At 44.5% G+C, this 27,290-nt stretch overlaps 1 protein-coding gene and 1 non-coding gene across 2 annotated transcripts in view; both read left to right on the top strand.

Annotated features, from left to right (window-relative positions):
* The window catches only part of LOC126295112 (probable cytochrome P450 6a14), a 368,581-nt gene that overhangs the window by 95,398 nt on the left and 245,893 nt on the right, over nucleotides 1-27,290 (top strand). The gene's annotated exons all lie outside the window — the stretch shown is intronic.
* Nucleotides 3,000-3,074, top strand: Trnas-cga (transfer RNA serine (anticodon CGA)). Its single transcript has one exon. It is a non-coding gene; the product is annotated as a tRNA-Ser (tRNA).

A 27,290-nucleotide genomic window follows, 5' to 3' on the forward strand; every position in this document is an offset into this window, starting at 1 on the left:
GAAGACACACAGCACTCCTCGACCACCCGGCAATTGGCACAGTTTCAGGAATGCTCTTTGCCGTGTCTCCTGGCCATCACAATCTGCCCTCGTTCAAAGTCAGGTAGTCAGCGCTCGCAGGTTTTACCAACCTGCCCAGCCTACGATGTGTGACATCTGTAATTGTGGGTGGACGTCCAATCCCACGAGTCTGTATGTCCTTTCACCTTGGTTTCGCCCCTTGGTGAAGACACACAGCACTCCTCGACCACCCGGCAATTGGCACAGTTTCAGGAATGCTCTTTGCCGTGTCTCCTGGCCATCACAATCTGCCCTCGTTCAAAGTCAGGTAGTCAGCGCTCGCAGGTTTTACCAACCTGCCCAGCCTACGATGTGTGACATCTGTAATTGTGGGTGGACGTCCAATCCCACGACGTCTGTATGTCCTTTATCCTTGGTTTCGCCCCTTGGTGAAGACACACAGCACTCCTCGACCACCCGGCAAGTGGCACAGTTTCAGGAACGCTCTTTGCCGTGTCTCCTGGCCATCACAATCTGCCCTCGTTCAAAGTTAGGTAGTCAGCGCTCACAGGTTTTACCAACCTGCCCAGCCTACGATGTGTGACATCTGTAATTGTGGGTGGACTTCCAATCCCACGACGTCTGTATGTCCGTTCACCTTGGTTCCGCCCCTTGGTGAAGACACACAGCACTCCTCGACCACCCGGCAAGTGGCACAGTTTCAGAAATGCTCGTGCCGTGTCTCCTGGCCATCACAATCTATCCTCGTTTAAAGTCAGGCGGTCAGCGCTCGCGGGTTTTACCAACCTGCCCAGCCTACGATGTGTGACATCTGTAATTGTGTGTGGACGTCCAATCCCACGACGTCTGTATGTCCGTTCACCTTGGTTTCGCCCCTTGGTGAAGACACACAGCACTCCTCGACCACCCGGCTAGTGGCACAGTTTCCTGAATGGTCGTGCCGTGTTTCCAGGCCATCACAACCTGCCCTCGTTCAAACTCAGGTGGTCAGCGCTCGCCTTCCCCATTCTACACACGGACATCACGCTCAGCGATATTACCTGCACCGTGCGCGTGTCTGACTAGCAGTCATACCTCGCCAGGTGGCGCTGCAGTCGCCTGCAGTGGTTTATATCGATGGTAGGTCAGTCGCCATAATGTTCTGGCTGAGCTGTGTAAGTAGTTTAATTAGGGTACTCCTAAGCTGGCCATTAATAAAACCATCCACGCTCTCCTTGTGAACTCGTTTCGTCTGTCTCAACACTCTCTTCTGAACACTCGTCACTACATCCTGTTCGCTCCACACTGCTCCCTGAAATAAACCCTTGTAGTGTGCACCTGTGAAATTGTCACAATGCCCCTCAATTAATCGCTGGCGAAATTGCCTAAAAATAGAACATTTGACGATAAAAATGGACTGTCAGATGCTAAACCCACTTTATTTCACCTCTCTCATGTACTTTTTATACCAGTATTAATTACTACTAATTTCATACATTCAGTTAGTTGTTGTTGTTGTGGTCTTCAGTCCTGAGACTTGTTTGATGCAGCTCTCCATGCTACCCTATCCTGTGCAAGCCTCTTCATCTCCCGGTACCTACTGCAGCCGGCCGCGGTGGTCTCGCGGTTCTAGGCGCGCAGTCCGGAACCGTGCGACTGCTACGGTCGCAGGTTCGAATCCTGCCTCGGGCATGGATGTGTGTGATGTCCTTAGGTTAGTTAGGTTTAAGTAGTTCTAAGTTCTAGGGGACTGATGACCATAGCAGTTGCGTCCCCTAGTGCTCAGAGCCATTTTTGAACCTACTGCAACCCACATCCTTATGAATCTGCTTAGTGTAGTCATCTCTTGGTCTCCCTTTACGATTTTTACCCTCCACGCTGGCATCCAATACTAAATTGGTGATCCCTTGATGCCTCAGAACATGTCCTACCAACCGATCCCTTCTTCTTGTCAAGTTCTGCCACAAACTCCTCTTCGCCCCAATTCTATTCAATACCTCCTCATTAGTTCTGTGATCTACCCATCTAATCTTCAGCATTCTTCTGTATCACCACATTTCGAAAGCTTCTATTCTCTTCTTGTCCAAACTATTTATCGTCCACATTTCACTTCCATACATGGCTATACATACAAATACTTTCAGAAACGACTTCCTGCCACTTAGATCTATACTCGATGTTAACAAATTTCTCTTCTTCAGAAATGCCTTCCTTGCCATTGCGCAGTCTACATTTTATGTCCTCTCTACTTCCACCATCATCAGTTATTTTGCTCCCCAAATAGCAAAACTCCTTTACTACTTTAAGTGTCTCATTTCCTCATTCCCTCACCATCACCCGATTTAATTCGACTACATTCCATTATCCTCTTTTTGCCTTTGTTGATGTTAATCTTATGTACTCCTTTCAAGGCACTGTCCATTCCATTCAACTGCTCTTCCAAGTCGTTTGATGTCTCTAGCAGTATTAGAATGTCATCGGCGAAGGTCAAAGTTTTTATTTCTTCTCCATGGATTTTAATTCCTACTGCGAATTTTCCTTTTTTGCCTTTACTGCTTACTCAATATACAGACTGAATAACATCGTGGATTGGCCACAACCCAGTCTCCTCACGTGTTCCAACATTTCTACAATATCCAATCTGATCTTCCCCGAGGTCGGCTTCTACCATGTTTTCCATTCGTCTGTAAAGAATTCGTGTTACAATTTTGGAGCTGTGACTTATTAACTGATGGTTCGGTAATTTTCACATCTGTCAACACCTGCGTTCTTTGGGATTGGAATTATTATATTGTTCCCAGAATGAGATTTTCACTCTGCAGCGGAGTGTGCGCTGATATGAAACTTCCTGGCAGATTAAAACTGTGTGCCCGACCGAGACTCGAACTCGGGACCTTTGCCTTTCGCGGGCAAGTGCTCTACCAACTGAGCTACCGAAGCACGACTCACGTCCGGTACTCACTGGCAGAAGTGAAGCTGTGAGTACCGGACGTGAGTCGTGCTTCGGTAGCTCAGTTGGTAGAGCACTTGCCCGCGAAAGGCAAAGGTCCCGAGTTCGAATCTCGGTCGGGCACACAGTTTTAATCTGCCAGGAAGTTTCTTTATTATATTGTTGTTGAAGTCTGGGGGTTTTTCACCTGTCTCATACCTCTTGCTCGCCAGATGGTAGAGTTTAATGAGTTCTGGCTTTCCCAAGGCTGATGACCCAAAAAAAGAAGATTTTACAAAAATCTGATTTACGCTTTCGAAAGAATAAATTCTTGCCTGTTGTATTACCATATTTATCGTCTGTGCTATCTAGATTTTCGCTTTTATCCCGTTATGAGGTAAAATGTTGAAAGATGTTAGACCATTACTACGTCATATCTGTTTACGTCCTTTGTATGCCGTAACAGATATGTCATAATAATGGTCTAACATATTGCAGCATTGTAAATGAAGGCATAAAAGCCGACATCTAGGCTAGTGCAGAAGATAGATATAATAGTGCAGAGTGAAATGGCGGTATACTCTTTTACAAAAATATTGCGCGACGGTGGCTGGAGACCATGGAAAAGTTCTCGGTTTATTTTTGTTTTGCGCCGTGGCCAGTTTTAGCAGAGCGCTGGAACGTAGAGGTTTGTTTGTTTGTCAGTCCTGCCGAGCTGTGTGCAGGAGGAAGGGCAGAGCGTCTGTGGGGAAGGAGAAGACCGCAGAACTTACATCATGCGCCATTTGCAAGAGTCGTCACCTTTCTGTGGTGTCTCAGCCCGTAGCCACAAACTGTTCATGACTCAGCACCGGTGGGAAAAAAGTAAAAACACGCGTATGTTGACGCGAGTGAAAGATATGTGGAGAGGGAGAGAGAGAGAGAGAGAGAGAGAGAGAGAGAGAGAGAGAGAGAGAGAGAGGAACGTTTTGGTTGCAGCGGAGAAAGCCCCAAGGTTGTACGGCGTATAGTTCCTCGTTCGCAAAGAGGTGCAATTTGTACCTGTTACGCAACTTAGTGTTTGAGCTTATGGTCAGAATATACAGAGAGTGTACAAAAAGATGGAAACCCAAAAACACATCACATTACCACGTGTGGTTGTTTTCAGTGCAGAGACTGGTTTGATGCAGCTCTCCACGCTACTCTGTCCTGTGCAAGCTTCTTCATCTCCCAGTACCTACTGCAACCTACATCCTTCTGAATCAGCTTAGTGTATACATCTCTTGGTTTCCCTCTACGACTTATACCCTCTACGCTTCCCTTCAGTACTGAATTAGTGATCCCCTGATGCCTCAGAACGTGTCCTACCAACCGATCCCTTCTTCTATACTCCGTTCATGGTAAGAATAAACCTGGTGTAAACATTGCACTATATATTCTTCCGCGTTTGCTGGAACCTCATTGGATTTCAGTTTCACGTGGCACTGCAGCCGAGCTGTCTCGAGTACTGTCAAGTACGGCAATGAGGGTACGTTTTGCGCTGTGCGTTACTCCCACATCGACTTAGCGACAGTACCGGACAACAGCTTTAGCGGCGCATTTAACTTTGACAGCACTGGCCGGGTCAGCTGGTACAGCTAGCCTGCAGTTGCGTGGCCAGCTGCAGTTCGCACGTAAAGAGGGGCGAGCAGAGGAGCAACACAGCTTCGAATGCGATTTAATTTTTAAGCAGGATGAAGTAATACACTGAAAATGTCCCACAATACAGCTCCTTAGACGACTAGACGAAAACCGCAACACGTTATCGTTTATAGCTAACGTGCTCCTGTAATTAAGAACGAGAGTGATGAAAATTCCTGACCTAACCACAGGGTAATTTGTCTGCATAAGCTGTGCGTAACGTAAGAGAGTATTGAAGGATTTCATTGTATAGTTGAATATTGAAGCTACTGACGATATTACTTACAGCCAGTCGTTGGCAATCTCTTAGGCCTGTATTACACTATCAAATTTGTTTGTCAAAGATTTGATCAAAGATGTGATCAAATATCCCGTCAAATATATTTGACAAAGATCTTTGACGTAGCGCTAGAAGGCGCATTACACTGTCATCATATTTTTCGTCAAAGTTCAAGATGGCTGACAACAACAACTTGTTATTAACCGCAACAGTTGCATGTACCACAATTGCACTGTGTGCACATGCGGAAGAGAAGCGCGGAAAGAAAAGGAAACATACCTGGGTGAAGCTGTGGGTTTTACGACGACACGATAAAAGCATTCAATAAGACTTGTTACGTGAGCTTATAGTGGCGGACGTCGAATTGTACATCAATTACTTAAGAATGGATGGGCATACATTTCTGTATGTGCTCAATGAAGTGTATCCTCATATCCCAAAGAACAATATTCACTTAAGAACTGCTACATCTGCAGAAGACAGGCCCACTGTAACACTCCGATTCCTTGCTTCAGGAGAGGGTTAGGTTAGGTTAGGTCAGGTCTGCAATCTTCGTAATCTATTTTTGTATTCAGCGTGCCTCACGTTGTAAAGCGCCTCATCAGCTTCATACATATCTATTAATTTTGTAGTTGTCGGCACACACCAATTGTATTTACTGGCGATGTTTATAAAAAACACTACAGACGACAGAATGCAGCGATGCTAGCGCTCCATGTGGTAACATGTCACATTGCAGTGAACAGAAGACAAGCGACTTCTTTGATCAAATCTAAGGCGAGGCCCTAGATTTGATCAAATATTGGACGACATTTGACAAAGTTCCCTATTAGACTATCAAATATCTTTGACAAAGATAATGGACAAAGATATTTGACAAAGAAATTTGATAGTGTAATACCGGCCTTAGCTCCTTCCTTATTCGAACCCTGGAAATGTCACCTGCTGCGTTTTTAACGAGCCTATCAACAACAGAATCCACGAATGCAATCAGGCGCAGCCTTTTCCCTTCTTTTATGACGAGCCGTTCTACATCCCGCCAGCGTTCGGCAGTGAGGTGTGAAAAAGCTGCGTGCGTTAGTTCCAGGACGTCTGGTAGCTCAATGGTACAGCAGCAAATGTAAAAAAATGCAGCATTTGTTTGATGTGCTTGATGCTATTTCCACGATACCCATCTACGTCTGTGGAGTAAAACGACGGATATAGTCGTTTTTCATTTTTGCCTTAAAAGTTCAGTTGTTAAGTTTTATTAATTTAAACAACTTTTATGAACAGTCTTTCATAAAAACATCGATAAATAAGAATTTGTATTTCAAATATGTGACTAGAAACAAGAAGACGTGCATTATTCATTAAAAAAGTGATTAGTTTTATAATTACGAGATGTAGGTATTTCAAATTGAAGGAGAAAAAAATCCGATTCTGGGGAGATTTCAACCAACTCACAAATATCCGCAAGTCATTCACATACCATTGCGCTGCCGACTGCCTTACACATTTACGGTAGATTTCATAATCAACTGCATTATATACAACGCTGGGAAAACTTCAAAGTCGGTTATCTCCGTAAATTGGTGAAAAACATTAAGAACAGCCTGTTTGTTGGCACTTTTAAACCGTGTTCCACGCGCGTGTTTCACTACGCAACAGAAAGCAGCCCTAGCCAATTTCTTACTGCGCATAAACAGCGTGACAATCAGAGCACAACGCTGCAGAGGCTGTAACTGTACACGATTTTTAAAATAAAAACTACGTGGCCGAAGCGTGGTTAAGTAAAACGTCGATGGCTGTTAATACATTCGAATCGCTTAAAGTTTCATTTAACGCGACTTAGTAATGATATATCTAATACATGAGTAGGAGCTACTTCCAAGAGTGTAACGACACCAGTGTACGTGTGCTACGGCTCCTCACCAATCATCGCCTTTGTGTTTGTTTACGTCAGGTTTATTCTTAAATGGCCCTGAGCACTATGAGACTTAACATCTGAGGTCATCAGTCTCCTAGAACTTAGAACTACTTAAACCTAACTAACCTAAGGACATCACACACATCCATGCCCGAGGGAGGATTCGAACATGCGACCGTAGCGGTCGCGCGGTTCCAGACTGTAGTGCCTAGAACCGCTCGACCACCAAGGCCGGCGTTTAATCTTAGTTCCTTTACATATATATACATTTTTAAAATATATATATATATATATATATATATATATATATATATATATTACATCAGACTATAATCTTACATCAGACTATTGAGGAAAAGTGTGCTACAAAATAAGCATATTTGTGAAAAATGAATTTTTTTTTAAATTTTTGACGTCTTACCGCCCGCCCCTCCCCCCCTTCTAAATTAAGTTGTGATCTCTCAATGTTAATCAGTTTAACGCTTTACTGGACTAATGTAACCTCAAAATTTCAGTAATCTACATTAATTATTTTTTAGTCTTGCGATTTTTTTCTGTCTGTGTATGTTTCGACAATAGCTTGATTGTACAGGGTGTTTCAAAAATGACCGGTATATTTGAAACGGCAATACAAACTAAACGAGCAGCGATAGAAATACACCGTTTGTTGCAATATGCTTGGGACAACAGTACATTTTCAGGCAGACAAACTTTCGAAATTACAGCAATTAAAATTGTCAACAACAGATGGCGCTGCGGTCTGGGAAACTCTATAGTACGATATTTTCCACATATCCACCATGCGTAGCAATAATATGGCGTAGTCTCTGAATGAAATTTCCCGAAACCTTTGACAACGTGTCTGGCGGAATGGCTTCACATGCAGATGAGATGTACTGCTTCAGCTGTTCAATTGTTTCTGGATTCTGGCGGTACACCTGGTCTTTCAAGTGTCCCCACAGAAAGAAGTCACAGGGGTTCATGTCTGGCGAATGGGGAGGCCAATCCACGCCGCCTCCTGTATGTTTCGGATAGCCCAAAGCAATCACACGATCATCGAAATATTCATTCAGGAAATTAAAGACGTCGGCCGTGCGATGTGGCCGGGCACCATCTTGCATAAACCACGAGGTGTTCGCAGTGTCGTCTAAGACAGTTTGTACCGCCACAAATTCACGAAGACTGTCCAGATAGCGTGATGCAGTAATCGTTTCGGATCTGAAAAATGGGCCAATGATTGCTTTGGAAGAAATGGCGGCCCAGATCAGTACTTTTTGAGGATGCAGGGACGATGGGACTGCAACATGGGGCTTTTCGGTTCCCCATGTGCGCCAGTTCTGTTTATTGAGGAAGCCGTCCATGTAAAAATAAGCTTCGTCAGTAAACCAAATGCTGCCCACATGCATATCGCCGTCATCACTCCTGTACACTATATCGTTATCGACTGTCTCTCGTGCAGCAATGGTAGCGGCGCTGAGGGGTTGCCGCGTTTGAATTTTGTACGGATAGAGGTGTAAACTCTGGCGCATGAGACGATACGTGGACGTTGGCGTCATTTGGACCGCAGCTGCAACATGGCGAACGGAAACCCGAGGCCGCTGTCGGATCACCTGCTGCACTAGATGCGCGTTGCCCTCTGTGGTTGCCGTACGCGGTCGCCCTACCTTTCCAGCACGTTCATCCGTCACGTTCCCAGTCCGTTGAAATTTTTCAAACAGATCCTTTATTGTATCGCTTTTCGGTCCTTTGGTTACATTAAACCTCCGTTGAAAACTTGGTCTTGTTTAACAACACTGTGTTCTAGGCGGTGGAATTCCAACACCAGAAAAATCCTCTGTTCTAAGGAATAAACCATGTTGTCCACAGCACACTTGCACGTTGTGAACAGCGCACGTTTACAGCAGAAAGACGACGTACAGAATGGCGCACCCACAGACTGCGTTGTCTTCTATATCTTTCGCATCACTTGCAACGCCATCTGTTGTTGAAAATTGTAACTACTGTAATTTCGAAACTTTGTCCGCCTGAAAATGTACTGTTGTCCCAAGCATATTGCAACAAACGGTGTATTTCTATCGCTGCCCGTCTAGTTTTTATTGCCGTATCAAATATACCGGTCATTTTTGAAACACCCTGTATCTGGGTGCTATATGAAAATGAGCCAGCACTAGAAACCGGTAGCAGTAAATGAACTATAGAGAAAGCAACTCCGGTGGAGTATTATTACGTTTGTATGCATTTCGTAAACCTTTCGTTAAATGAAACTCCCAAATATTCGAAGTGTTGAGTAGGTCTCATACTTGCAACTATTGGTGCTGGTGGTTGTTAGTGTTTAACGTCCCGTCGACAACGAGGTCATTAGAGACGGAGCGCAAGCTCGGGTTAGGGAAGGATTGGGAAGGAAATCGGCCGTGCCCTTTCAAAGGAACCATCCCGGCATTTGCCTGAAACGATTCAGGGAAATCACGGAAAACCTAAATCAGGATGGCTGGAGACGGGATTGAACCGTCGTCCTCCCGAATGCGAGTCCAGGGTGCTAACCACTGCGCCACCTCGCTCGGTGCAACTATTGAGAGACGAGTGCGCACATGGGTGACCTCCGTTGTTGAGTCAGAAAATATTTGGCAAAGTCTACCTCGTGGAGTTCCTGGATGGACGGAGGTGGGACTGTGGGGCGACGTTACGCAGCAAGAAGTGGCAGAAGGGCAGCGTGGGCGGGCAAGGCGAGTGGGTGTGGGGGGGTGTTAGGCAGCAGAAGCACATGAGCCGTCACCTCGCGCGCCCGTGGCGGTCGGTGTATCCCCGCAACAATAATGGTCTCCCCTTCCTGGAGGCGCGCCCTGACGCCAACCCCGCACTTCACCTCACCGCAAAACATTGGCACGCCGCCCAGCTGAGGGACTCGCCTTTGGTTTCGCCGGCCAAGAGGACAGCGGATCCGCACTGAAATCATCCAAGGTGTGCTGCCTATCCACTCCGTTGATACCAACCCTTGAGTACGAGATGTGTGACGTAAGCAATCAAAGTGATTTTCTATCTATAGAAACTATTTTCTCAACGAACAGTACTGTCCCCTTCAAAATACGGCTGGTTACAATTAAACTAACCCTATCTTATAACAGGGAGACTAATTTCTGCAAGAGCTGCAAATTTGGCCGCATTAATGTCCAGAGTGTGGGATGCACGTTTCCCATGCGTCACAGCGCCGCCGTCCAGTTGCAGCTACGGCCACCAGGTGCCGTGATCAGCCATCGTGACTCATGGTCTGACACACCTGACCACTCACAGTGCACTTGTTGACGTGTCAACGTGAGCTCGGACAAAGGAGTAGCGCATTACTGGTGAAGCTCTGTTACCAAAACAACACTAATGCAGCAGCTGCTCTTGGAGAATATCGCCGGCTGAAAGGATTACGGAAGGATCGTCTTTCCCCACCTGCTGTGCAGAGCATGATCAAGTAGAGAGAAGTGCTCGTCATTTATTTATAGTATATACAGTACTGGCCATTAAAATTGCTACACCACGAAGATGGCGTGCTACAGACGCGAAATTTAACCGACAGCAAGAAGATGCTGTGATATGCAAATTATTAAGCTTTTCAGAGCAATGACACAAGGTTGGCGCCGGTGGCGACACCTACAGCGTGCTGACACGAGGAAAGTTTCTAACCGATTTCTCGTACACATACAGCAGTGGGCCGGCGTTGCCTGGTGAAACGTCGTTGTGATGCCTCGTGTAAGGAGGAGAAATGCGTACCATCACGTTTCCGACTTTGACAAAGGTCGGATTGTAGCCCATCGCGATTGCGGTTTATCGTATCGCGATATTGCCGCTCACGTTGTTCTAGATCCGATGACTGTTAGCAGAATATGGAATCGGTGGGTTCAGGAGGGTAATACGGAACGCCGTGCTGGATCCCAACGGCCTCGTATCACTAGCAGTCGAGATGACAGGCATCTTATCTGCATGGCTGTAACGGATCGTGCAGCCACGTCTCGATCCCTGAGTCAACAGATGGGGACATTTGCAAGACAACAACCATCTGCACGAACAGTTGGACGACGTTTGCAGCAGCACGGAGTATCAGCTCGGAGACCGTCGCTGCGGTTGCCCTTGACGCTCCATCACAGACTGGAGCGCCTGCGATGGTGTACTCGACGACGAACCTAGGTGCACGAATGGCAAAACGTCATTTTTTCGGTTGAATCCAGGTTCTCTTCACAGCATCAAGATGTTTGGCGACATCGCCGGGAACGCACATTGGAAGCGTGTATTCGTCATCGCCATACTGGCGTATCACCCGGCTTGACGGTATGGGGTGCCATCCGTTACACGTATCGGTCATCTCTTGTTCACATTGACGGCACTTTGAACAGTGGATTTTACATTTCAGATGTGTTACGACCCGTAGCTCCACCCTTCATTCGATCCCTGCGAAACGATAGATTTCAGCAGGATAATGCACGACCGCATGCTGCAATTCCTGTACGGGCCTTTCTCGATACAGAAAATGTTCGACTGCTGACCTGGCCAGCACATTCTCCAGATCTCTCACCAACTGAAAACGTCTGGTCAATGGTGGCCGAGCAACTGGCTCATCACAATACGCCAGTCATTACTCTTGATGAACTGTGGTATCGTGTTGAAGCTGCATGGGCAGCTGTACCTGTGCACGCCATCCGAGCTCTGTTTGACTCAATGCCCAGGTGAATCGAAGCCGTTATTACGGCCAGAGGTGGTTGTTCTGGGTACTGATTTCTCAGGATCTATGCACCCAAATTGCGTGAAAATGTAATCACATGTCAGTTCTAGTATAATATATTTGTCCAGTGAATACCCGTCTATCATGTGCATTACTTCTTGTTGTACCAATTTCATTGACTGGTAGTGTAGTAAAAATATGAAGTATGATACGCTGCCTGTATCTACATAGCATGTCTTTACCTGATAGTAGCCCTTTGGAAGTACAAATTAACGCGAAAGACTTTTCTCCAAACTCGGTTTACACCCTTTAACACTGACTATTCATAATGCCCAAATAGTCGGGTATGATCCCCGGTTGTAACATGACTTTTAAATACATTTTCAAAAAATTAGGATCAATAGGAGAACACTTCTGATTTTTTGTATTATCGAACACTTATCACTTTTCGACGAAAGCACCGAACGGCAGACTAACTTTTCTGTTATTTCCCTATTTAATTTAACATTTTATTCTATGCTCTTGAATTTGTTTCAATTTTTGTTCCATTTCTACAATTTACTACATAAAATAATATGAATAAAAAACATTTCAGTAACCGATGTAACAAAGAACCAGTTGTTTCAGCGATAACGCCCACCTCAACTCTATGTGTGAGGAATGTTTGCTGAAAGATCGGCCATACCTTTTCGTTACACTCTGTGTAACAGTGTTAGTTTCCAAACTCACAGTGCAGGGTGTTTCAAAAAGTATTATTTTCTCCAAACTATCGATCGCTGCGCCTGATCTCGGCTATTGGAGAAACCAATACATAGTCTAGTTTGTATTAATAGCCGCTAGATGTCAGTTGTCTTCTGCTTTGCTTGGTAACCGTCATTTGTTTAAAATGGCTACTGCGCAGCAGAAATCAGTTTGTGCTCTCAAGTTTGCGAAGTGCAGTTCCGTGATTACAGTACAAAGACGTTTCAGGTTGAGGTATGAAATTGAACCTCCGAATGGATGGAACATTCGTACATGGTATCGACAGTTCCTAGGTACAGTATGTTTTGTTCCTGAAGAAAATGTTGCACGAATTCAAACTGTTTTCCAAAGTAGTCCTTCAAAATCAACTCTCCGTGCCAGTCGGGAGTTACAACTGCCTACAACAAGAATTTGGCGCGTTTTGAGACGTCGGTTACAAGTTACGGCTGATACAAGCTCTGCGTCCTGATGACGAACGCAAACGTGTGGCATTTCGTAACGAGATTCTTGATGCTATTGGCAACGACAACACTTTCGCACAACGCATCGTGTTCAGTGATGAAGCAACTTTCCATGTTATTGGTCCGGTAAACAAACACAATGTTCGAATTTGGAGCCTTCAGAACCCACATGCAGCCACTGAACATATACGGGATTCGCCCAAAGTGAATGTGTTTTATGCGATATTCCGATCATATGTTTACGGCCCATTCTTCTTTGGCGAAAACACGGTTAACGGTCAGCAGTAGCTCGCTATTTTACAAAACTGGCTGCTTCCGAGGCTGCACGAAGACAACTTCATTTTTCAACAAGACGGGTCACCCCCTCACTGGAGTCGCCAAGTGTGTGAATATCTGAATGGAACTCTACCGAACCGTTGGATTGGTCGCCAAGGAACTGGAGATTTAGCATGTCTGGGCTCCACGGTCACCGGATTCGATACCCTCTGACTTCTTCCTGTGTTGTTTCGTTTATGTAAAATGGTTCAAATGGCTCTGAGCACTATGCGACTTCTTCTGAGGTCATCAGTCCCCTAGAACTTAGAACTACTTAAACCCAACTAAACCTAAGGACACCACACACATCCATGCCCGAGGCAGGATTCGAACCTGCGACCGTAGCGGTCGCGCGGTTCCATACTGTAGCTCCTAGAACCGCTCGGCCACTCCGGCCGGCTTCGTTTATGTACCACCATTCCCAGTGAACCTGGAAGAGTTGAATAACCGGATCCGTAATGCCATGACATCAGTGACGAAGGACATGCTTGCCCGAGTATGGGAGAAATTCGAGTATCGATGTGATATTGTTCGAGTCGCTGATGGAAGGCATATTGAACATCTGTGAACTTGAGAGGTTCGTAAATGTGTGTGTAAAGTTTCATATTCGCATGTCTTAAACTTTAATAAATATGCATTCGAAATACGTATATTCTTTTTGAAACACCCTGTATTTCGCATAGTTTCAATCTGCGAACGGATAGAACAACGAAGTGTCGGACGATTCAGATTCCGTAGTAATATTGTAATCGTAATGCAATGAGCCATAAACACAACTTTCCTGTTTTCTGTTAAAACCGACTGTGGGAAAGAAAAGAAAGGGCACATAGTTGTGTGTGGTTTTGGTTTTCAATTATATATAGAAAGTAAGAATATACAGGGTGATCCATTGATAGTGAACGGGCCAAATATCTCACGAAATGTGTAACCTCCCCGCAAAATAAAATAATATGAATAATATTCTCATTTAGTGTAACCTCAAAACAGAAAAATTCCTAAACCTCTCAACAGTAAAAAATATAATTATGTCGTTCACATTCAGTATAACCTACCAACAGGAAAATTGCGTAACCTATCAATAATAAAATGTGGCTAATCTCTCAATAATAAAAATGTGGCTCACTTACAACCTTTCAATCATTGACAGTCAATTTACCCTGGTAAATTTTGGACGTCAGCGATGCTGCGTCATGGCCCTGATACATCATTCTGAATGAACTGAAAAATCTTACCTTAATCAGGTCGCCGGATAACGCGTATATATCTGCTCCTATAAGAAATTTTCCTGGCGCAGCTAAGTGCAATGCTGGCCGATAGATTTGTCTTATGTAAAAGGAAAGAAATGATTTTTCTTTTCAATAATCTGGATGACCAACGATCGGAGAAATTAGTAAATTCTTTAAATTGAAATGAATGATTGTCAAAAGTTACTTTTTATGAGAAAGATTATTATTAATAGATTTTTTAAAAACATTTACATGGGACTTGATGTAACAATACTACATACGCGCGAGGCTGCTTTTACCTTATCCTACAACGCTCGCTGTACACGACCGGCCCAGCCAACACGATACACCAGACACGACTGCCCGCTAGCAGCAACTTACTCCTACTGCTACACAAGTTCCTACTGCAGTCAACACTGCTCTTTGGTCTCAGATTCTCTTACAGCTTACACATCGCAGGCAGCGCGTGAGCAATCCATCGAAATTCCGTTTGCTCCAGTGCGGTAGCAACAAATTCCTTAATCATGTCCCTCTTACAAGTGTCAAACGAAAAAACTATCACAATGCGAAAAAAGTGGCCCAACTAAAACATTCATGTTTCTTTACGTACTATACGAATAGTAATAAAAAATGGGGGTTCCTATTTTTAAAAAAAGCGCACTTGACATCGGTTTGACCTATGGCAGCGCCATCTAGCGGGCCAACCATAGCGCCATCAGGTTTCCCCCTTCAAGCTATACGGGTTTCGTTCTTTGTAGCTTTTTCGTTTGACGCATATTTCGTGAGATATTTGGACCAGTCACTATCAATGGACCACCCTGTATAGGGTGTTTCCGTAAGGGCGTCCAGAAATATAACAATACATGCAGAATGCTCCACTGAACAATTTGAGGTACGGAACCTGGGATCGGAGATGCCAGCTTAAGGAGATACGGAAGTAAACTTGTCTAATTGTGGAATAGCAGGAATAGCCATGTGGGGGTTGAGGAAAGCCCTCACGCTGTAGTAGAGTCATTCCATCAAGTAGGTTCTGCTGTGAATACCTATGCCGTCATAGTAGGGAAGAAACTCAGTGGGCCATATCTTCTACATGGCTGACTGAATGGCCACCTGCAGTTGAGGTTCGTGAAAAGAGTTCTACCTGAGGTTTTGGAGAACATGCCCTTGGCAGTTGGTGAGAGGGTGTGGATACAATATGGCGGTGCAGCGTCTCACTTCAGTGTGGATGTCCGGAACCATCTCACTGTTGTATCGGAAGGAGAGGTCATTTTCCGAGGTCTGTGAGGTCAGCTGATCTGAATCCTCTCGATTATTTCCTACGGGGATATCTAAAGTGCCGCGCGGGATTAGCCGAGCGGTCTAAGACGCTGCAGTCGTGGACTGCGAGGCTGGTTCCGGCGGAGGTTCGAGTCCTCCCTCGGGCATGGGTGTGTGTGTTTGATTGTCCTTAGGGTAATTTAGGTTCAGTAGTGTGTAAGCTTAGGGACTGATGGCCTTAGCAGTTAAGTCCCATAAGACTTTTGATATCTAAAGTCACTAGTGTATGAGACCCCAGTGGATATGGAGATGGAATTAGTTGTCAGAATTGTAGTGCCGGTGATGTGATTAGAAACACACCAGGGATGTTTGTCAGTGTGCGTGAGAAACTTGTTCGCTGATATCATGATTGCAGTGAAGTTGGTGGCCGAAGTTTCAGCAAGTTTTGTAAGGTATACTACAGATGGCACGTTCATTGTGTCAATGATGAGATTTGCTGTTAACAGTAACTAATGTACATAAAAAACAGAGTAATGTCAAATGTTTTTATTCCAGTCTTTGATCACAGTATCAGTTCTTTAGACGATGACAGGTTTCAGTCCCTAATGACCATCCTCAGATCTTTTTTACACCACGTCCATCTGAGGATGGTCATTACGGACTGGAACCGGTCACCGTCTAAAGAACTGATATTGTGATCAAAGACTGGAATAAAAAACATTTGACGGTATTGGATCACTGTTTGTGTACGCGACCATGGCGAAACAGAGAAATGTGACTGTATTCCTTCTATCTCGTTAAGTTGGCTTCTGCGACCCTAGGCTCCCCACCTCAAATTGTTATGTGGAGCATCCTCTGTTGTTGTTGTTGTCTTCACTCCTGAGACTGGTTTGATGCAGCTCTCCATGCTACTCTATCCTGTGCAAACCTCTTCATCTCCCAGTACCTACTGCAACCTACATCCTTCTGAATCTGCTTACTGTATTCATCTCTTGGTCTCCCTCCACAATTTTTACCCTCCACGCTGCCCTCCAATGCTAAATTTGTGATCACTTGATGCCTCAGAACATGTCCTACCAACCGATCCCTTCTTCTGGTCAAGTTGTGCAACAAACTTCTCTTCTCCCCAATCCTATTCAATACCTCCTCGTTAGTTATGTGATCTACCCATCTAATCTTCAGCATTATTCTGTAGCACCACATTTCGAAAGCTTCTATTCTGTTCTTGTCCAAACTAGTTATCGTCCATGTTTCACTTCCATACATGGCTACACTCCATACAAATACTTTCAGAAACGACTTCCTGATACATAAATCTATATTCGATGTTAACAAATTTCTCTTCTTCATAAACGCCTTCCTTGCCATTTGCCACTCTACATTTTATATCCTCTCTACTTCGACCATCATCAGTTATTTTGCTCCCCAAATAGCAAAACTCCTTTACTACTTTAATTGTCTCATTTCCTAATCTAATTCCCTCAGCATCACCCGACTTTATTCAACTACATTCCATTATCCTCGTTTTGCTTTTCTTGATGTTCATCTTGTATCCTCCTTTCAAGACACTGTCCATTCCGTACAACTGCTCTTCCAAGACCCTTGCCGTCTCTGACAGAATTACAATGTCATCGGCGAACCTCAAAGTTTTTACTTCTCCTCCATGAATTTTAATACCTACTCCAAATTTTTCTTTTGTTTCCTTTACTGCTTGCTCAATATACAGATTGAATAACATCGGGGAGAGACTACAACCCTGTCTCACTCCTTTCCCAACCACTGCTTCCCTTTCATGCCCCTCGACTCTTATGACTGCCATCTTGTTTCTGTACAAATTGTAAATAGCCTTTCGCTCCCTGTATTTTACCCCTACCACCTTCAGAATTTGAAAGAGAGTATTCCAGTCAACACTGTCAAAAGCTTTCTCTAAGTCTACAAATGCTAGAAACGTAGATTTGCCTTTCCTTAATCTATTTTCTAAGATAAGTCGTAAGGTCAGTATTGCCTCACGTGTTCCAACATTTCTACGGAATCCAAACTGATCCTCCCCGAGGTCCGCATCTACCAGTTTTTCCATTCAGCTGTAAAGAATTCGCTTTAGTATTTTGCAGCTGTGACTTATTAAACTGGTAGTTCGGTAATTTTCACATCTGTCAACACCTGCTTTCTTTGGGATGGGAATTATTCAAATGGTTCAAATGGCTCTGAGCACTATGGGACTCAACTGCTGTGGTCATCAGTCCCCTAGAACTTAGAACTACTTAAACCTAACTAACCTAAGGACATCACACACAGCCATGCCCGAGGCAGGATTCGAACCTGCGACCGTAGCAGTCGCACGGTTCCGGACTGCGCGCCTAGAACCGCGAGACCACCGCGGCCGGCCCACCTTCCTGCCTTCCCTTCTTTGCTGAGAACTGGGTTTCCATCTGAGCTCTTGATATTCATACACGTGGTTCTCTTCTCTGCAAAGGTCTCTTTAATTTTCCTGTAGGCAGTCTATCTTACCCCGAGTGAGATAAGCTTCTACATCCTTACATTTATGTCCTGTTAAATTTTTGCACGCTTTTACGGAAACACCCGGTATATGGGTGAAACAATTTGTGTAACCCATTAAATTCCCTGCTATGTTAGTTAAAACTGACTGGTAGAAAGAAAACGAGACCGCACATTTCCACAAGACAGTATTTTCTTCTTCGCAGTGAGTTGTGTGACAAAGGGAAGTTGCTAGCCGGCCGGTGTGACCGAACGGTTCTACGCGCTTCAGTCTAGAACCGCGCGACCGCTACGGTCGCAGGTTCGAATCTTGCCTCGGGCATGGATGTGTGTGATGTCCTTATGTTAGTTAGGTATAAGTAGTTCTAACTTCTATGGGACTGATGACCTCAGATGTTAAGTCCCATAGTGCACAGAGCCATTTCAACCATGTGGCGAAATATTAATAAAAAAAATTAAATTTATTGATTTTTTTGAAAAGAGAAAAAATTAAGGATATGGAACTGTAACTACAGAATTTTTGACAGGCTTTTTTACGGACTGTATTGACCGGCTTGAATGCGGACAAATTTAGTGCTGCGCGAAATTTGCCTGTAATATAATTTACAATTCCGATTAACGATAATTTTGAATTCTACGTCATTGTTGATTTATTCGGAGTTCTCACCTTCGACGTAGAATTAGGCCTTCTGCCACAATATTAATTCATTAGTCGCCACCGATGATCTTCTCTCTGTTGACGCTGAAACGGCATCGGTTTACTTCACGAAGACAGTGCAAACCAAGGAATACAATGCTACGTCGCTTTAAATAATTCTCGTAAAACGTAGACACTTCCCACTATTTTTTATTCACAACACAATAAGACTTGCTCTGCTCGTCGCACAAACCATAAATACTAACAAGATTTCTGTCTTTCCGCACACATCAAAAATTACGTCCATCCCCTACAAGGTAACAAAAGAAAGTGTATCTTAACTGGACTTGGCCACTGTTTCTAGGTTTCGATACAGTGTATCGTGGAACTGTTCCAGTGTTTCGGAACGGCTGTGGTTCACTGTTTCGAAACAGTGGTGTTTCATTCAGCCCCTGTCTCGGATAACGGCACCAGATTCGATCTCGAGCCAAACACAGAAACAGTATCGTTGTTTCATAATAAGGCTGTTTCAGTCCACCTGCTCTTGGAACGGACTAATTGTATCGAAACAGCGATGTTTCATTCCGCTCTGTGTCGGACGAGATTCAGGCTCGGCACAGGTACTGAAACACAACATACCACTTCGTGAAACACTTTCAAGAGTGTCGAAATCGTTTTGACAAGCAACAGAATGAAGCTTAAGGTATCCGAAAATAAAGCTTCGTTTCTAGCTGACTGCCCTATTACGAAATGGCGTAACATCTGCTTTGTAAACACTAACAAAACAATAAAACAACGCATAGTATGCACATTCAAAATAATAAATATGTGTAAATCATTCAGTTAAATTAAACTTTTTGATAACATGCGCTTCTCTGTTCATGTACAGAAATCATATTACGAAACGCAAGTAAGCCTACAACATTTTGAATAAAAAAGACGTAGAGTGACAGTTATTAGACATAGACATAAATTTGATGTAGGTATAATTGCAAGCAATCTGTTTGACATATCAGTGATAGTGTCATGGTGAACGGGAAGTGCTGGGGAGCATGGTGTATTTATAGTAACGGTTCGAAACACCTTGCAAGACAAAAATTTTTCTGTTGTATTTCGTTATTTATTCGAATTATTTGTGAGTCTATAGTCACTGTGCCTATTATCCACTGTGATTCCCTTTGTGTGCATGGAAATTAGCAGGATGGGTATATTAGCCATACTAACGGAATGTGGGAATCCCAGTAGCATATCCGTTGTTTCTGCAGTTTGCTCCCACCTTCAGATCCGTTCGTGGTGGTTCTTCTGTCTTCAGCTAAGGCTGTCCTCAGCCGATTGAAAAGTATGAAAGTCACACGACACGAAAGCAGGAAATACGAATCTGCCAAGACGCCTAAGTGATAGTTTCATACTTTCTGCGAAATGATTAGCGCTCGCGAACCTCATTTGTGTTTATATGGACATACCTATACAGTAGACATTCAAGATGATAAAATGTGTAGGTTTATTAGATCACAAAACACAAAACTGTTTCACTGTTTCGAAACAGCGTATCGAAATATTACATTGTACTGTTTCATTTGTTTCGAAGCGGTTTAAGTGTTTGAGTTTGCCCATCTCTAATCTTAACTCCTTCTTGGAGTATGAAACAAAAGAGAATCCAATATGAACATTGCAGAGATTACATTCTACATCCCTCTCAATTTAATCTTTGGCGCAGACGTTTAAGCGTGCAAAGAAACATCATTGCCGTACAGAACAGCGGCACGCTGGGTAAAAGCCTTCGACGAAGCTCGGCAAACTGTGGCAGAGATGCATCGGGCAGGTCTGCCTAGCGTCTCTGAAGAATAAGTGGATGCTGTTGCCGCGTTAGTGGGCGGTGACCGACGCCATACTATTCGTGAGCTCGCCCCCGAGGAACGCCTGGGAATGCGAAAAATTGCGTCACGATGGGTTCCGCGTGACTTGACGGAAATGCAGAAATGGATGCGGTACGACGCTGCTCAGACGCACTTGGAGGGCGAAGGAGAGGCTTTCTTACGCCGTATCGTAACACTGGGTGAGACACGGGCCACATCGTACGAGCCAAAGCTGAAACGCCAATCCAACGAAAGGCGTCATTATGGGTCAGAGCCCCAGTATGGTGGCAGTTATCGTGATTTTCGTGTGCGACTGTGATGGTGCCGGCCGCGGTGGTCTCGCGGTTCTGGGCAAACATAAATCCTAATACCGGCTGGGGTGGCCGAGCGGTTCTAGGCGCTACAGTCTGTAGGTTCGAATCCTGCCTCGGGCATCGATGTGTGTGATGTCCTTAGGTTAGTTAGGTTTAAGTAGTTCTAAGTTCTAGGGGACCGATGACCGCAGCAGTTGAGTCCCATAGTGCTCAGAGCCATTTGAACCATTTTTTTGAACTGTGATGGTGTCATCGTAACGCATTGCGTTCCTCCATCGCAGACCGTCAGTCCACAGTGTTACTGTTCGTTTTTTGGAGCATCACCTGCGTCCTGCTTTGCGAAAGAAGCCGCGACACTTCCTGCGCAACCCACCCGCCATTTTGCGCGACAATGCACGGGCGCATACAGCGCACGCTGTGGCTGCTCTGTTCGGCCGATGGGACTGCGAAGTACAGTACCATCCACCACACTCCCCAGACTTAACCCACCGCTGGCCAAAACTCCATCGGATCATTTTTTGCAAACTTTTATACATAAATACGTTACATTGAGAGATTAATTGAATAAAAAGTTGTTTTGAAAATTTTCAGTTTATTAGAACAAAAACTACAGACCGTACCATTTTTGTGACATTGGCCAAATGCGCTATCCAAATTCACAACCTTATTCTCCGTGCATAATATTGTAAGAAACAATACGAACAATAAATACAGAATGTTTTAATATTATTGAATGTCTATTCAGTATGAAATGAAGCAAAATACATCTACATCTACATGACTACTCTGCAATTCACATTTAAGTGCTTGGCAGAGGGTTCATCGAACCACAATCATACTATCTCTCTACTATTCCACTCCCGAACAGCGAGCGGGAAAAACGAACACCTAAACCTTTCTGTTCGAGCTCTGATTTCTCTCATTTTATTTTGATCATCATTCCTACCTATGTAGGTTGGGCTCAACAAAATATTTTCGCATTCGGAAGAGAAAGTTGGTGACTGAAATTTCGTAAAAAGGTCTCGCCGCGACGAAAAACGTCTATGCTGTAATGACTTCCATCCCAACTCGTGTATAATATCTGCCACACTCTCTGCCCTATAACGTGATAATACAAAACGAGCTGCCCTTTTTTGCACCCTTTCGATGTCCTCCGTCAATCCCACCTGGTAAGGATCCCACACCGCGCAGCAATATTCTAACAGAGGACGAACGAGTGTAGTGTAAGCTGTCTCTTTAGTGGACTTGTTGCATCTTCTAAGTGTCCTGCCAATGAAACGCAACCTTTGGCTCGCCTTCCCGACAATATTATTTATGTGGTCCTTCCAACTGAAGTTGTTCGTAATTTTAACACCCAGGTACTTAGTTGAATTGACAGCCTTGAGAATTGTACTATTTATCGAGTAATCGAATTCCAACGGATTTCTTTTGGAACTCATGTGGATCATCTCACACTTTTCGTTATTTAGCGTCAACTGCCACCTGACACACCATACAGCAATCTTTTCTAAATCGCTTTGCAACTGATACTTGTGGTGTACACCAACATTGCACCTATCACAATTTTTTTTTTTTTTTTTTTGCAGTAAGCACATCTCTTCTGCGTTTTACTCTCTTCTGTGTTTTACTTGACACAATGAAATGATTTCCTGAATCTAGTCGTACATCTGTGCTCACCCGTCCTCCCATCAATTTGCTTCCTTGTGGTCCTCTGCGTTTTGGTACTGATCCTGTTTTCTTTGATAGGTAAAACATCACTATTCTCTGTCCGACATCCAAAAGTGAGAGCTTCTCTCTGAAGTACCAGCTACATCTTGTACAACAGACTCATTGTTCAATACATTTTCGTCAATGTCTTCTTCATCTGTTGTGACATCTGCATCGGGTGGAATAATCGCCAATTCTACGTCATCATCTTCATCGCCACTCTATTGATGGTTCGCTAGTTCTGCTAGAATATCTTCAAGTGTAAGTCCACGCGGCATGTTTTTATCGTGTTGGAATCTTAAAATTCGAATAGAACATGAAAAAAAAGCAGATATAAAGAATGTAAAAAGCAATTCTTCTCTGTATAATACGTGTATACAAGAATAGGGCGCATCAACAATAAATGATAGTGTAACATGGCATTGTCCCATTACTGGGACGCATAAAATGTATCGATATTGCACTTAGTTCAAAAAATCTGAAGTATACTTCCTCTTACATGGACATCCATATGTTCATAACAAACACGCCCAGACAACTAAATCACAGCTCATTGTCGTCCAGGAACTACCAGCAGACATACAGTACTGCCAAGTGCGAGAACAAAAAAAATCGGCAAGTTTATAATTTTCCTGAAGTGAAGTACGTAGAAAAAAGTTATTTATTTTACGTTTACAGGCATTATAGCAGTTAGTTGAACCTACAGGTGCAACAATGAAGGCTAAAAGCTCCATTGCTTACGTAGAAATAAGTAAAATATACGCGTCCCAAAAAAGGGGACAATGACCAGTAATGGGTTAAGTCCTCTTGACTTTGATTTCATTTCGAAGACGAAGGAACCACTTCGTGGCATTCGCTTCAGAACTGTTCCAGAGATTCGACCGGCAGCAGACCGCTCCATTCGCACCGTGAACAGAACAGGCTCTGCTAACGGTATACTACACCTTCCACATCACTAATTACTACTTTGAAGGATATTAACCGGAGCGAACATGTAACTCTTTTGTGTGGGTTATGAATAAAACGTTGCCACTATTTAAGTTCAAACTGTCGTAGAACACATTCACTGCACATGTTGATTGGTCCAGTCCCTTGAGAAGAGCGAATGGCGGTGCAGAATTATTTGCAGTTTTCGGAAAGTTCGTTTGTTTAACACCTTGAGCGAGTTGCTTTGGCCACACGGAGTTGCACGATGACGGAGCCTCTCCACGTTTCTCCAGACGTCCGAGGTAACGTCTCAACAGCAGTTAACCTCAATCGCTAGGTTAGTCACGGCAGTTCAATTAACTGTGCGTCAAGGCTGCCAGACCTTACGACATTAGGTTTTTGTTTAAATTGCTGCATGAAGTCTGAAGCGTACAAACGAAAGTTTAATACGCGACGTGAACGCTGACAGCGACGTGTAGAGGCGCTCGCAAAAGCAATACAACATGCTCTCCCGAAGAGTGCGCAAATGCACAGAAGTTGAGGGTGGGATATTCCGATTTTTATCGTGAACTGTACAACAGCTGTAATGCTTAGAGGTGAATGTGTTGTAAGAATACGTATTTTTCAAATTATAAAGGCTATTTACAATTTGTACAGAAACCAGATGGCAGTTATAAGAGTCGAGGGGCATGAAAGGGAAGCAGTGGATGGGAAGGGAGTGAGACAGGGTTGTAGCCTATCCCCGATGTTATTTAATCTGTATATTGAGCAAGCAGTAAAGGAAACAAAAGAAAAATTCGGAGTAGGTATTAAAGTCCATGGAGAAGAAATAAAAACTTTGAGGTTCGCCGATGACATTGTAATTCTGTCAGAGACAGCAAAGGACTTGGAAGAGCGGTTGAACGGAATGGACAGTGTCTTGAAAAGAGGATATAAGATGAACATCAACAAAGGCAAAAAGAGGATAATGGAATGTAGTCGAATTAAGTCGGGTGATGCTGAGGGAATGAGGAAATGAGACACACTTAAAGTAGTAAAGGAGTTTTGCTATTTGGGGAGCAAAATAACTGATGATGGTCGAAGTAGAGAGGATATAAAATGTAGACTGGCAATGGCAAGGAAAGCGTTTCTGAAGAAGAGAAATTTGTTAACATCGAGTATAGATTTAAGTGTTAGGAAGTCGTTTCTGAAACTATTTGTATGGAGTATAGCCATGTATGGAAGTGAAACATGGACGATAAATAGTTTGGACAAGAAGAGAATAGAAGCTTTCGAAATGTGGTGCTACAGAAGAGTGCTGAAGATTAGATGGGTAGATCACATAACTAATGAGGAGGTATTGAGTAGGATTGGGGAGAAGAGAAGTTTGTGGCACAACTTGACTAGAAGAAGGGATCGGTTGGTAGGACATGTTTTGAGGCATCAAGGGATCACAAATTTAGCATTGGAGGGCAGCGTGGAGGGTAAAAATCGTAGAGGGAGGCCAAGAGATGAATACACTAAGCAGATTCAGAAGGATGTAGGTTGCAGTAGGTACTGGGAGATGAAGGAGCTTGCACAGGATAGAGTAGCATGGAGAGCTGCATCAAACCAGTCTCAGGACGGAAGACCACAACAACAACAACAACTGTGTAAAACACATGTTATAATGTTTACTAGCTGTGTTGAACAATACAAAAAAATATATACTAAAGAGCCAAAGAAACCGGTACACCTGCGTAATACTGTGTAGGGCCTCCGCGAGCAAGCAGAAGTGGCGCAACACGACGTTGCATGGACTGATGTTTGAAGTAGTGCTGTAGGGAACTGACACCATGAATTCTGCAGGGCTGCCCATAAATCCGTAAGAGTACGAGGGGGTGGAGATCTCTTCTGAAAAGCACGTTGCATGGCGTCCCAGATATGCTCAATAATGTTCGCATCTGGGGAGTTTGGTGGCCAGGCAGTGTTTAAACTCAGAAGAGTGTTCCTGGAGCCGCTCTGTAGCAATTCTGCACGTGTGGTGTGTCGCATTGTCCTGCTGGAATTGCCCGTCTGAATCCACAATGGACGTGAATGGATGCAGGTGATCAGACAGGATGCTTACGTACGTGTCACCTGTCAGAGTCGTATCTAGACGCATCAGGCTTCCCATAACACTCCAACTGGACCATTACAGAGCCTCCACCAGCTTGAACAGTCCCCTGCTGACATGCAGGGTCCACGAATTCATGAGACTGCCTCCGTACGCATATACGTCTACCTGCTCGAAAAAATTTGAAATGAAATTCATACGACTGAGTAACATGTTATCGACCATCAACAGTCCAATGTCGGTGTTGTCGGGCCCAGGCGAGGCGTAAAGCTTTGAGTCCTTCAGACATCGCAGGGCTGCCCATAAATCCGTAAGAGTACGAGGGGGTGGAGATCTCTTCTGAACAGCACGTTGCATGGCGTCCCAGATGTGCTCAATAATGTTCGCATCTGGGGAGTTTGGTGGCCAGGCAGTGTTTAAACTCAGAAGAGTGTTCCTGGAGCCGCTCTGTAGCAGTTCTGCACGTGTGGTGTGTCGCATTGTCCTGCTGGAATTGCCCGTCTGAATCCACAATGGACGTGAATGGATGCAGGTGATCAGACAGGATGCTTACGTATGTGTCACCTGTCAGAGTCGTATCTAGACGCATCAGGCTTCCCATAACACTCCAACTGGACCATTACAGAGCCTCCACCAGCTTGAACAGTCCCCTGCTGACATGCAGGGTCCACGAATTCATGAGACTGCCTCCGTACGCATATACGTCTACCTGCTCGAAAAAATTTGAAATGAAATTCATACGACTGAGTAACATGTTATCGACCATCAACAGTCCAATGTCGGTGTTGTCGGGCCCAGGCGAGGCGTAAAGCTTTGAGTCCTTCAGACATCGCAGGGCTGCCCATAAATCCGTAAGAGTACGAGGGGGTGGAGATCTCTTCTGAACAGCACGTTGCATGGCGTCCCAGATGTGCTCAATAATGTTCGCATCTGGGGAGTTTGGTGGCCAGGCAGTGTTTAAACTCAGAAGAGTGTTCCTGGAGCCGCTCTGTAGCAGTTCTGCACGTGTGGTGTGTCGCATTGTCCTGCTGGAATTGCCCGTCTGAATCCACAATGGACGTGAATGGATGCAGGTGATCAGACAGGATGCTTACGTACGTGTCACCTGTCAGAGTCGTATCTAGACGCATCAGGCTTCCCATAACACTCCAACTGGACCATTACAGAGCCTCCACCAGCTTGAACAGTCCCCTGCTGACATGCAGGGTCCACGAATTCATGAGACTGCCTCCGTACGCATATACGTCTACCTGCTCGAAAAAATTTGAAATGAAATTCATACGACTGAGTAACATGTTATCGACCATCAACAGTCCAATGTCGGTGTTGTCGGGCCCAGGCGAGGCGTAAAGCTTTGAGTCCTTCAGACATCGCAGGGCTGCCCATAAATCCGTAAGAGTACGAGGGGGTGGAGATCTCTTCTGAACAGCACGTTGCATGGCGTCCCAGATGTGCTCAATAATGTTCGCATCTGGGGAGTTTGGTGGCCAGGCAGTGTTTAAACTCAGAAGAGTGTTCCTGGAGCCGCTCTGTAGCAGTTCTGCGCGTGTGGTGTGTCGCATTGTCCTGCTGGAATTGCCCGTCTGAATCCACAATGGACGTGAATGGATGCAGGTGATCAGACAGGATGCTTACGTACGTGTCACCTGTCAGAGTCGTATCTAGACGTATCAGGCTTCCCATAACACTCCAACTGGACCATTACAGAGCCTCCACCAGCTTGAACAGTCCCCTGCTGACATGCAGGGTCCACGAATTCATGAGACTGCCTCCGTACGCATATACGTCTACCTGCTCGAA

Source organism: Schistocerca gregaria, chromosome 11 (assembly GCF_023897955.1).
Source record: "Schistocerca gregaria isolate iqSchGreg1 chromosome 11, iqSchGreg1.2, whole genome shotgun sequence".
Lineage (NCBI taxonomy): Eukaryota > Metazoa > Arthropoda > Insecta > Orthoptera > Acrididae > Schistocerca > Schistocerca gregaria.